This window comes from Monodelphis domestica, chromosome 2 (assembly GCF_027887165.1).
Source record: "Monodelphis domestica isolate mMonDom1 chromosome 2, mMonDom1.pri, whole genome shotgun sequence".
NCBI classification, from domain to species: Eukaryota; Metazoa; Chordata; class Mammalia; order Didelphimorphia; family Didelphidae; genus Monodelphis; species Monodelphis domestica.
This window is the reverse complement of record NC_077228.1, coordinates 260,457,605-260,471,670: the sequence shown is the minus strand read 5'-3', so window position 1 is coordinate 260,471,670 and position 14,066 is coordinate 260,457,605.

The window sequence follows — 14,066 nt, the reverse complement described above, 5'->3', positions numbered from 1 at the left end:
TCTTCTTCTGTTAGTCTAGGCAGTTTATATTTTTGTATATATTTGTCTATATTGCCTAGATTGGTATATTTATTGCCATATAATTGGACAAAGTAATTTTTAATGATTGCCTTAATTTCCTCTTCATTGGAAGTGATGTCCCCCTTTTCATCTTTGATGCTGTTAATTTGCTTTTCTTCTTTTCTTTTTTTAATTAGATTGACCAGTTCTTTGTCTATTTTGTTTGTTTTTTCAAAGTACCAGATTCTAGTCTTATTTATTAGTTCAATAGTTCTATCACTTTCGATTTTATTAATTTCTCCCTTAATTTTTACAATCTCTAATTTGGTTTTCTTCTGGGGGGGGTTAATTTGTTCACTTTCAAGTTTTTTGATTTGCATTTCCAATTCATTGATCTCTGCCCTCCCTAGGTTGTTAATATATGCACTCAGCGATATGAATTTTCCTCTGAGTACTGCTTTGGCTGCATCCCATAAGGTTTAAAAGGATGTCTCACCATTGTCATTTTCCTCGATGAAATTATTAATTGTTTCTATGATTTGTTCTCTAACTGATTTTGGAGTATCATACTATTTAATTTCCAATTAATTTTTGATTTGGCTCTCCCTGTACCCTTACTGATCAATATTTTTATTACCTTATGATCTGAAAAGGCTGCATTTATTATTTCTGCTTTACTGCATTTGTATGCCATGTTTCTGTGACCTAGTGTATGGTCAATCTTTGTGAATGTGCCATGTGCTGCTGAGAAGGTGTATTCCTTTTTGTCCCTATTTATTTTTCTCCATATATCTATTAACTCTAATTTTTCCAAGATTTCATTCTTCTTTTACCTCTTTCTTATTTATTTATTTTATTTATTTATTTTTTTAAAACCCTTACCTTCCGTCTTGGAGTCAATACTGTGTATTGGCTCCAAGGCAGAAGAGTGGTAAGGGCTAGGCAATGGGGGTCAAGTGACTTGCCCAGGGTCACACAGCTGGGAAGTGTCTGAGGCCAGATTTGAACCTAGGACCTCCAGTCTCTAGGCCTGGTTCTCAATCCACTGAGCTACCCAGCTGCCCCCGGCCTCTTTCTTATTTATTTTTTTATTTATTTTGTCTAAATTTGATAGTGATTGGTTCAAATCTCCCAATGATATGGTTTTACTGTCTATTTCCTCCTTCAGTTCTCCTAGTTTCTCCATTAGAAATTTGGGTGCTATACTATTTGGTGCATGCATTTGATTACTGATATTTCCTCATTATCTAAAGTCCCTTTTAACAAAATATAGTTACCTTCCCTATCCCTTTTAATCAGGTCTGTTTTTGCTTTGGCTTTGTCAGATATCATGATTGCAACTCCTGCCTTCTTTCTATCAGTTGAGGCCCAGAAGGTCTTACTCCATCCTTTTATTCTGACCTTGTGAGTGTCTACCCTCCTCATGTGTGTTTCTTGAAGACAACATATGGTAGGGTTTTGGATTCTAATCCATTCTGCTATTTGTCTACATTTTATGGGTGAGTTCATCCTTTTCACGTTCAGAGTTATGATTGTCACTTGTGGACTCCCTGGTATTTTGATCTCCTCCCCTAAATCTGACCTTTCTTCTTTAGCTATAACCTTTTAAGCCAGTGATTTATTTTAAATCAGTCCCCCTAGTCCCCTCCCTTGATATGTTTCCCTTTCTAGCCCCTCCTCTTTTGTTCCCTCCTCCTCCCCCTTCTCCTTCCCTCCCTTTTTGTGTTCCCTCCCCCCCATCCCCCTTGGTTTTCCCCTTCTCCCTTACCCTGTTGGGTAAGATAAAATTCAAGATCCCAATGAATCTGGATGCTCTTCCCTCTCAGAATTGATTTCACTGAGAGTAAGGTTTAAGTAAAAACTCTCTTCCTCTCCTTCTTATAGGAGAATTCTTCCCCTCCCCTTCCCATGTGTATCTTTGTGTGAGAACGATTATTTTATTTAGTTCCCCCCCCCCATTTCTTGGACTATATCTTAGTACCATCAACGATTCCGCCCTCCCTTTTTCTTTTCTATCCCCCCTTTCTCCATATCATCTTGATGCCCCCTACGTTCCCTATGCGTGATTCTTCTTACTACTCTAATGCTACACACAATTTTTGAAAGTTACACATTACATTTCCCCCACATATTAATATATATATATATATATAATTTGATATAAATGTAGTCCTTATAGAAGAGAGTTTGAATAAAAGAAAAAGATAACATTTTCCTCCTTTTCCCTTTCCTTCATATTTACGTTTTCAGGTATTCCTTGCTCTTTGTGTCTGGATGTCGAATTTTCCACAGAGCTCTGGTCTTTTCTTTGCAAAAACTTGGAAATCTTCTATTTTGTTGAATTCCCATACTTTCTCCTGGAAGTATATAGTCAGTTTTGGTGGATAGCTGATTCTTGGTTGAAGACCCAGCTCTCTTGCCTTTCTGAAAATCATGTTCCATGCCTTATGGTCATTCAGAGTGGGAATTGCAAGGTCTTGTGTGACCCTGATTGGCATTCCTTTATATCTAAATTGTCTTTTTCTGGCTTCTTGTAAGATTTTTTTTCTTTTGTTTGAAAGCTTTGGAATTTGGTGATTACATTCCTGGGAGTTATCTTTTGGGGGTTTAGTGTAGAGGGTGTTCTGTGAACTCTTTCAATGCCTGTATTTCCCCCTTGTTCTAGAATCTCTGGGCAGTTTTCTTTGATGATATCTTGTATTATGAAGTCGAGGTTATTATTTATTTCTGGCTTTTCTGGTAGGCCAATTATTCTCAGATTGTCTCTCCTTCCTCTATTTTCCAGGTCTGTCAACTTGTCAGTGAGATATTTTATGTTCTCTTCTGATTTCTTAGTCTTTTGGTTTTGCTTTATTAATTCTTGCTCTTTTGCAAGATCATTGTCTTCCAGTTGCCTGATTCTGACCTTTAAAGCCTGGTTTTCCTTTTCAGTTTGGTCAAGCTGTTTCTGTAGTTGCGTGTTTTCGTGCTTCAGATTGTTCAGTTCCTTTTGGATTGTTTCCCATTTTTCCTGCCAAAAGGCTTCCATCTTTTAGATAATTTCTGATTTAAATTCTTCAAGAGGTTGTGGAGAATTTCCATTTCCTTTGGAAGGTTTCGGAGCATTTGCTTGTGTTTCCTCTTCTATCTCCTCTGTATTTTGTATTTTTGCTCCATAAAATGTGTCTAAAGTCACCCCCTTCTTCTTGCTTTTCTTGGTGTTTGGAGGCTTTTGAACTTCTGTACTGTTTGCCATCTCTATCTGAGTGAGGAGGACTGGCTCTTCGTGTATCTGTCTGATGGTCGGAGGCTTTAGCCCCAGGCAAATTGTCTGTTCTCCGCAGCTGCTCTGTCTTCCCAGGGAAGCCCAGGGTCTGCCCTCCCCTGCCTGCCGGCTTTTCAAATGTTACTGTCCTCAGTTCCCTCCAGTTGCTTCTCCGCTGCCTTACTTCCATGCTCTGCACCTGGCACAGCACTGTCCGCAAGGTACCTCAGTGCCTTTGCTGGCTCTGAGGTTTCTGTTCTTTCAGAAGACCCTGCACTCTAAGGGAGGAGGGGTCCTGGCCTCCCTGGGTTCTGAGGGCTCCTGATGGGATTAGGTTCAGCTGGGTTGGACTGGATTCACCCTGAAGCAGGAACCTTGGGTGAGACTCAGATGAAAGGGCCCAGTCAGGGGGCTACAGGCTCCCCACCCCCATCTCTCTCTGTTTCCCTGCCGTCTGTGTTGGGTGCCCCCGAGACTGGCCCAGGTTGCTTTCAAGGTGCATCCTTCAGAATATCCGGACCTGAGGCCCTTTTGCTGGCCCTGAGGTTCCCGCCGCTGCTATGGGCTCAGCGCTCTGGGTTGGGGGGATGGGTCCTGGGAACTTCCTTCTGCTTACCCCTTAGATCCGAGTGATCTAGGGTTCTGGCTTTTGAGGGGGGGCATACCTTTTGATCCAAGTCCAGGAGGAGGGTTCCCCGGCTCTGTCCTGTTGTTCAGTTTGAATTTTGGTGCCCTAGGAGCATTCAGTTTGTGATTGGTAAGGAAGGGTTTTCAGAGGTCTGAACTTTTGCTGCCTCTAAGCTGCCATCTACCTTGTATCATATTTATCACTATGTGTGCATGTCATAACATGGGCCAAGTGTGACTCAAGCTTGATACTGAAATGAAATAGGACACTCAAAGACTACATAACATTTAACAAAAGTTTACTCAACAAAACTATGGAAAGGATATTCGGCAAGGATTAGTATTGACTCACTTCAGCACAGTTACCCTAACCTCTTTGCTGAGGCAGCATGCCCAGTAAGAAAAGATATTGACTGTGTGCTGGGATTTTTAATGTCTTATACAAATTGGAATCTATATAAATGGTTAAGGCTTCAGTCCTCAGGACCAATTAAGTCTTGCCCATGGTTTCAGTAGTGTTTTTTTTTTATTCCATGTACTTTTTTTTCAAACTTTTTTTCTTCCAATTACATGCAGAAACGATTTTGAACAATGTTCTGATATTTGGGGATTCAGATCTTCTTTCTCCCTGCCTCCCACACTAGACTCCCCAAGGTAGTAAATAGTCTAACATAGGTTCTACCAGTGTAGTCATGCAGTATATGTTTCAGTTTTATGAACTTTTTAGGGCGAAACTGACATTGCCCTTTGGATAGTCTGAACCAAATTAGTAGTATATGCTGCTCCTATTGTATTGCCTCATGTGTCATATCCTCCCCTACCCTCCAGAAAAATATAAGTTTTTCACAGATAGGGACTATTTAAGTTTTAGTTTTTGTATCCCCACTACATAGCCACTTAAGAGAGATGTCTGTTGAATTAATGTACACAAAATACTTAACATTTTCATGAAAATAATAAAAGAGGCAGCATGGCATAGTAGATAGAGACTTGGAAGGACAGGAAGGCTTGGGTTCAAGTCTCTCAGTGTTCTAGTCAACTCTCTACCAGGATAGATTGCAGGGAATGTATATCTGTAAAGGAAGTTTGGGAGCCAACTATGGACAGAGTTTAGCCCCAGTCTCTCACCACACCACTATCAACAAAATCACAGGTTCAGTACTCATCCTCTAGTCCTAACAGCCCTAAAAGAAAATGTAACTAACTTACTAATAAATTAAACAAAATATTACCAAAAATTCTACTATGAAAGAGAATTAAGTTTGATGGATTTTTAAAATTAATGCTGGTGTTTTTATTTAAAAAAAACATTCTTGGGGCAGCTAGTTGGTTCAATGGATAGAGAGCCTAGCCTGGAATTGAGAGGACCTGGGTACAAATCAAGCCTTAGACACTTCCTATCTGTATGACTCTTAACCCCAATTGCCTATCTCTTACCATACTTTTGCCTTAGTATCAATTCCAAGACAGAAAATAAAAGTTTCACAAAAAACAAACAAAAACAAAAACAGGAGAAAATAATTTTTTGCAGAGATTTTTAAAGGGCTGTCTAGGTACTTTTAAGGGCTTAAAATATTAATGTCATGACTTTATTATGTCTAATTTCTCTTCAAGATTTAATGGTATTTATTCCTTTCATACAAATGTACATCTAAACCACGATTCAGATCTTTTTTTTTTTTTGGTTCACAAGTGGAAAAGAAAAGAGAAGAGGAAAACACACACATATCCAAGAATCTATCTTCAGCTATCACCAACATCCATGAAAACTAGATGATGTTATTTAAAGGAAAAAATAACAAAATTTTACTTGGCCTTATACCTAATTTCTTTGGAACCCTGGTCAGAGAATCATTTACTCACCAGGGATCTAAGTAGAACTATTCCGAAGATCCCAAGCACTAAACAAAATTCCAAACAAGTTGAAACCTATTTAGAAGGCCATTTATATTGCAAAGTCATCTATCAAAATTTATCTTTTTTTTTTTGTCATTTGACAAAAGCAGAACCACAAAGCCAATTTTACTATATTATTGAACATAATTCTCCCATAGAGAGATAATATTTGCATGTGTGACCAGTTCTAAGTTCTAAATCCTAAAGATTTCTGCCAATCATCAACATGGTCTAGTTTCCACTTTTGCCCCATAAGCTTGAATAAATTTTCTAAATTGCATAACTGAGCTGACTATTTTTGTTATCTGGCCACCAGATGTCACTTTGACTCCAATGGAAAACCCTTCTCTAAAGCAAAGCTACTGTGGGTAGATTTTCCTACTAGAATCTTACCCAAGCCAATTACAGAACTTTAGCTCTATTTAATTTAACAAGAGCTGCATCCCCAGCACTTAGCACAGTTTGTTGACTTGACTTGATCACCTATGTGCCCAGCACTGAGCAAAGCACTTCAGGACAAAAGGAAAAGGATATCCAAAACGTGTAAGACAGTCCCTGTCTTCAAAAAAATCATACTATCTCTCTGAGAAGGTAATGTTTATATATTAAACAGTTAAATTAAAATGTGAGTCAATTTTTATTAAGTGCTAAAATGAGTGTTAAAGATAATAAATATAACTACTTCAAAAGAGTATAAGATATGAAGCTAGACTTTGAAGGACAGGGTGAGGGGAATCCCAGCAACAAGAAACAGTATGAGCTAAAAGAATGAGCATCATGTATTTGGAGAGTAATGAGGATACTTGTCAAGGGACTTGGGGGATTACAGCCATGAAGCAGACTGAATTAGTCTTGCCTGAGGTAAAGATGCTGAAGTAGCTTCCCAGTTACCCGATGTATAAAAAGCCTGGTTTATGAGGCCTCTCATACTTGACAGAAGACACACTGTCATATGAAGTTCTGATTAGATGTGTTTCTGCGGTTCTATTTCTATCTAAACCAGTATCATATTTTTACTGAATATTCTTACTACTCCACTGTTGAGTAAATTTCCCTCTTGTTAAATGTTAAATACAGTCATCTAGGTAGCACCAGCCCTGAAGTAAAGAAGATATATCTTCCTGAGTTCAAATCTGGCCTCACATACTTACTAGCTGTGTGACCCTGGGCAACTCACTTAACCCCATTTGCCTCAGTTTCCTCACCTGTGAAATGAATTGGAGAAGGAAATGCCAAACCACTGTAGTATGATTGCCAAGAAAACACCAAATGGGGTCACAAAGAGTAGGACCCAACTGAAAAGACGACTGAACAACAAATCTTAGATGCTCTATATGTATTTCATTTAATTCTAATTCCAATCCTGAATCAATGGGCTGGCCTTACTCAGGCCTGGCCCAGAAAAGGTGGGAAGAGTGGGAGATAAATTCAGATAAATAGACTTGAATCAGGTTATGGGGGATTTAGATCATAGGGTATAGAATTGGACTAGAGATAGAGATAGTCTAGGGCATTGATGTGAACCTTTTAGAGACCCATGTCAGGCCCCACCCATCCCCACACCCAGACAGTGTGCAGTGCCCAGTCCTCTACATTGAAGGGGCAGGACCAGACTCCCACCTTCCCCCAAACCACCTCCTACAGCCCTGCACCTGCACCCAGTCACATGAGGGAGGGAGGGCAGAGTGGGCTGCTACTGAAGAAGCCTGAGGCAGAGGTGGCTCAGAGACCAAGAACACTTAGTTCCGTGTAGGGACAGGGTCCCAGCTGGCTCACACCCACCAGGGGGAAGCTGTGTTCTGCAGCCATGGGACCTCACCCCTGCATCCAGTCTCCCCAGGGTCTGGCAGAGAGAGGGGGGCTGTTGCTAGGCTTCCATTGGCAGGGGAGGTGGGGAAAGCCTGGGGGGGTGACACTCAGAGACTGTGCCCTCCCTCTGTGTTCAAGGGAGTGAGGATGGCTTGAGCCTGGAAGGGGTGGGGAAGCTACCTCCTGAAGCCACAGGGACCTACTCCTACATCCAACCTCTTCTTGGATGCCTATTGGGCTGAGACTCATATTGGGATGGGAGCAGGGGGCAGGGTCACCTACCAAACTCAGGGTGGCTGGGAAGGAAGGAATAAAGTGGAGATCTTTTAGGGGGTGGGGCTGGGTGGCAGGAGAGAAGATCCCACACACACACACACCTGCAACCTCTAGTCCCAGACAAGGGAAGGAGAAAGGGAGGGGCATGGCCCAAGTTTTCCACTTAGGGCAGGGAGTAAGCATGGAGGCAAAGGGAGGCACAGTGGAAAGGAGATAGGGACCAACTTCTGGGAGGGGCATGCCCACAGAGAAATCTCTGCATGCTGTCTTTGACATGCATGTCATAGGTTCATCATCACAGGTCTAAGGCAATCCCTTCATTTTTCAGATGTGGAAACTAATGACTTGACCAAAGTTTCACAGATGGACTCAGTTTGAGAGTCTGAAAAACAGATCTTTTGATTCCAAATACTACACTTAATAATGAAGGTAATGAGGAATAATCACAATAGAAGGTTCTAGAGCAAAAAAGTCAACATTAAAGCAATGTTTTAGGAAAATTAATGTGTTAGAATGACTGAGATAGACTGGAGGGACAGAAATAGAAGTAGAAAGATCAATTTCAAGACTGTTAAAATAATCTAAAAATAAAGTGTCCAGAACCTAGACATGGACAGTGGTAGCAATAGGGATGATCAGAAAGGGAGAAATAGCAGAGATATGTGCAAAGTTGTATTGAATTTGGAGTTTGGATAAGAGGAAACTAAAATAGAAAGAGAACAAAATCAATGATTGGTAGGTACATTGATAAAAAGTCAATTAGGGGGTAATCCCCTTTGGCATAAGAGTTTATATTCAAAATAAATGCGTTCAACCCCCCACAGTTCAATTCACTCCATCCCAAATTTCATTCTGGATCTTTTGTGCAGTGTGTGGTTTCTGCAGGCTCCTTTATGGCGCCTTCTCCAAACAGTTCACTTTCTTGATTTGGGGAGTTATCAAGTTTCTAATCCTAAAAATTTCTCCAAAAGATTTTAAACCTTGCATTATAGGATAATAATACAATACCCCCTGAGGAGGGTATTGATCAACACCTGGATCACCTCATGATACATGGCTGAGTTATATGGTATATGAATCAATCGTCAAAAGAAAATCAAAACATAAAAGAAAACAAATAAAAGAGAAAAAATTTTAATTCAGGATAAAAAATAAAACATCAAAATCTTATGTGAATAAAATTTAAAGTAAGCAAGAATAAGCCCATAATACGACATGGAATCAGTGCCCAATAAAATGATTTATGTCCCACAAGCCTGTAGGACCACTGCAGCAATTTGCACTTACCCAATCAGGAGTCAGGACTACAATATGATAACAAAAAAGGAAAGATGAATGAAACAACACTGAAAACTATATAATTATAATGGCTAAGCTCAGCCCTGGAAAAGAGCTGAGAAAATGCACCTACTTCCCCTTACGGGAGAGAAGGGGACTATGAATGTGGAGGATACACACATACATATATATTCTGTCATATATGTGTACAGTTTCTCAACATTTCTTTATAAGGGAAGGCACACTGGGTAGGGGAAAGGAGAAGTGTGTATTATGAAATAAAAATATCTATACAATGGTTCAACTTTACAAAGGGCTTTATGTATGTTATCAGACACTAGTAGAGTAACACTGAGCATGTCACTTAACCTTTTTCAGCCTTGTTTCCAAATCTGTAAAATTAAAGACTTGGTTTCAGTGGCTTCTAAAGGTATGATCTCATTTGATCCTCACAACAATCCTATGAGAAGGTGCTATTATAATGGCCATATTAGAGATGAAAAAAATTGAGGCCATGAGAGGTTTGGTGACAGAAAATGATAAATTTAGTGTTGTGACCTAAACTATATTAATTATATAGTTTAATTAGTTAATAATATATAGTCACATGGGATATCCCAAACAAAATACCTGACAGCTGGAAATTTATGGTGCTTTTAATTAATATAGAGGAAAGAAATTAAGGAGAAGGGAGAGGGAAAAGGTGTAGGATTTCTCCTGCCTGGCCTGTGCCAGGAGGAAGATTAGAGGCTTCTAGGAAGATAAAGTTTGGAGAGTAAAGGAGGAAGGAATCAGTCTGAACTCCAAGAGGGCTCAGCTAAGATGCCTGAACCTGAATTAGCTCAAGGGCAAACTCACCACCAAAATCAGACAAAAAGCTGCCACCATGCTAAGATGTTGGAATGCTTAGCAGGCTGCCAGTCAGAGCCACATCTCCGGGGAAAGAGACCGAAGAGAGGAAGTGACATGAAATATATGGATGGTTTTATGTCATTTTCCTATATCTCATTTGTACCAATGGTAGCTTGGCTTGACTTAGGACAGCCCAGGGGTCTGTCAGCTGTTTCTGCACATGTCTGTTAAAGGCCATCCTCCTGAATACTTAATCCTTAAGTATGGGTGTAGACATTCCTGATTTTGTTAAAGAGAGTATCTTCATTGTTACAATCAGGAGGTAGCTAAATCCAATCTTCACAATCTCCCCTGATGATCATTGGGAGACTAGTCTCCCCATTGATCATTTAACATAATCATCTCGTAGACCTAAAGCACTTCTAACTACCGATATATACAATATTCACTTTCTAAGAGGAAATTACAAAAGTTAGATAGAAGAGGGAAATAGAAGACAGACAGTAAAACTAATGTTTGCTGAGTACATTGACAAAAACCAATTAGGGAGAAGTCCCCTTTTGGCATAAGAGTATACATTCAAATAAATGTTCAATCAAACTTCAATTCAATTCAATACCTAAAGTTCATTCTTGATCTTCTTGATGTAGTGTAGGTTTTCTGGCATCTTTCTGCAACAGTTAATTCTCTGGATTTAGGAGTTAGCAAGCTTCTTTCCTGAAGATCTTTTCTCAAACAAAAAATTTCAAAATCTTGGATTTTTATTAAAATACAATCCCCCCCTGAAGTGGATGTTTAAAAACATCCAGTTCAGGAAAACGAGGGGATGCCCATCAATTGGGGAATGGCTGAACAAACTGTGGTATATGTTGGTGATGGAGTACTATTGTGCTAAAAGGAATAATAAAGTGGAGAAGTTCCATGGAGACTGGAACAACCTCCAGGAAGTGATGCAGAGCGAGAGGAGCAGAACCAGGAGAACATTATACACAGAGACTAATACACTGTGGTATAATCGAACGTAATGGACTTCTCCATTAGTGGCGGTGTAATGTCCCTGAACAACTTGCAGGGATCCAGGAGAAAAAAACACCATTCATAAGCAAAGGATAAACTATGGGAGTGGAAACACCGAGGAAAAGCAACTGCCTGAATACAGAGGTTGAGGGGACATGACAGAGGACAGACTCTAAATGAACACTCTAGTGCAAATACTATCAACAAAGCAATGGGTTCAAATCAAGAAAACATCTAATGCCCAGTGGACTTACGCGTCGGCTATGGGGGGTGGGGGGGAGGAAAAGAAAATGATCTTTAACGAATAATGCTTGGAAATGATCAAATAAAATATATTTAAAAAAAAAAACATCCAGTTCAGCTCAGAATTCAATGTTGAATTATGGGGATGTATGAATCAATTATCAAAAGAAGAGAAAAACAAAGAAAAAACCCAAAAATATAAAGAAAAAATGGAAGAAAGTTAAACTTTTGGTAGAAAGAAAAAAATTCAAAATCAGAATCAAAATACCAAAATCTATGTATATAAAATGTTGAGTAAGCAAGAATAAATTCATAATAGGCCCTTGTACAGGTCCAATTTAAAGTAATTTCAATCCCACAAGTCTGTAGGACAGAATGCAGTAATATTTCACTTACCCATTTGCAGTCAAGACTACAGGAAGTTGCCATACTATAAGCAGAAAAGGAACTAGAATTTTATTTTGATAGGGAAGTGTCATTCCCTGGTCTGATTTTTTTCTTCATTCTCAGGGATAAAGGGAGCCAAATGATAGCCAAACTTTGGTACTTGCCTGTAAGAATTTTCACAAAGAGTGTGGATACAGGGAAGGCCTATGTCTTAACATATGTCAAATGTCACATCCTCGAGTCTCACACTAGATTCAAATCCTTTGTATTGGCTTAGAAGTGCATCAATCCTACCTGGATTGGTTTCTTTTGACCTGTGTGCTCTTTTGGCACTATTCAGGTTAAGTCTGTGCTCCTTTTTGATCCCATTTCCTAGAATCAGATACAAACATTAATCACAGTCCCATAACAATTATCAATAAATGGCAGGTTACCACAGTCTAAAGCTGTTTGGGTATGTATTAATATTATAGCAAGTATATATATTTTTAAACTTATATTATTGTAGAATAAAATTAATATTTATTGTATGTACCTTAAGTACAAGAAATGAGAAAAGGGAAAAATCAAATATCTAATCAAAAGAAGAGAAAAGCAATAATAAAAATAAGGAAAAAGAGAAAATAGGGGAAAAATTTCAATGTGTTAAAAAAGCAGCTTCCGGGGGCAGCTAGGTAGCTCAGTGGATTGAGAGCCAGGCCTAGAGATGGGAGGTCCTAGGTTCAAATCTGGCCTCAGCCACTTCCCAGCTGTGTGACCCTGGGCAAGTCACTTGACCCCCATTGCCTAGTGTGAGATTTAAAATGGTTGAGGTCTTAAACTGTAGTGAGTTAAAATGGTGGAAGATATAAATTGTGATAGATATAAGAGAGGGTGAGTAAATTTGACCGCAGAAATATGTTTCACTACACTGTCTTGGTTTTTAAATCAAATATAAGGTGGTCGCCAGGGAAATATTCCCAATTATTCAAATATCCAAGTCAATTAGGTTTTATAGAGATTTTAATTAACAATACAATGAGTAATCAAAGAAAGAGAGAGAGAGTAAGAAAGGAATAAGTATGAAGGGCCTCAAGCCAATATGGCCTAGACCTGAGTCTTAAGAGAGAAATCAGTCAGTTTTTTAACACTCACCACAAGGTCTGACTAAACAAGGATTCTAGTGACATCAGGCCAGCTCCATCTCAGCTGACTTCACCAGAGAGCCTTCCAGCCAGAGACTGTTCCAAAAGGCCTCTCTAAAGAGATTCTTCCCAAGCTGTCCTCATCAGAGATCCTCCAAAAGGTTTTCTCCAAAAGGATATCCTCAAGAGATTCTGCTTTTTCTTATATAGGGGTTTTTCTCCCATGTCACCTCCCCTAAGTCCCTACATCTACCAATCACTGTAGACGCTTTCCAAAGGACTGCCCATCTGAATTCCTGCTAAGTCGACAAATCTCCTCAGTAAATCTGAACCAGTGAAAACACAGCTGAGTCAACTAATCTCATTAAGACAAAACTTGCCCAACCCTTTTAGGTACCTAGCATCTCATTGTATCAATTCTAAAAACAGGCCTGACTCAAAGAACTCCTTGCCCCACCATAAGCATGGATCCAAGTACTTTCTTTGTTTAGCAAGGAGGTTTTTTTCCCTAAAGCAGTATTAAGTACGGTTGGAGTAGAGGTCCTCCCATTTCTGATCCTGGCGAGTTCTCACATCAAAATGGAGAATGTTTCTCAGTAGGGAATTTGTTCCAATTAAGAGTTCCCTGATGGGGAAATTTTTAACATTCACAAGTCTGAGAGATTTCAAGATTTACACTAGCCCTTATCACTCTTCTGCCTTGGAGCCAATACACAGTATTGAATCCAAGACAGAAGGTAAGGGTTTAAAAAAAAATAGCAGCTTCCACTTATCAGTGGATTATTATCTCCAATTGTTAGATTTGAAATAGTTTTTTGAGCGTTAAATAGTTGTAGATAAGAGAGTGGGAGCCATAAAATGTGATAATTAAAATGTTTGGGAGCAAGGGAAATATATAACAATTATGACCGCTGAAATATGTTTTCTACTGTGTCTTGATTTATATAAATATAAGATGGTTGCCAGGGAATATATTCCCAATTTATGAATATGCCCAAGCCAACTGGGTTTTATAGAGAAATTTAATTTATAATACACTGATTAATCAATAGAAAAAGAGAGAAAGTAAGAAAGGAATAAGAATGAAGGGCCTCAAGCCAATAAGGCCTAGACCTCAGTCCTAAGAGATAAATCAGTCAGTTGGTTTTATCACTCACCCAAGATCTCTCTAGGTAAGGCTTCTCATGCCAACCTCAGGTTCCACCTTCAAGAGAGCCTCCTTTCAAGAAATGTTTCCAGAGAATTCTCCTCCTGACTCCTCCTGAGTTCTCCTTCCACATCCTCCTTCAAGACCTCTCCAGGAGCTCTACCTC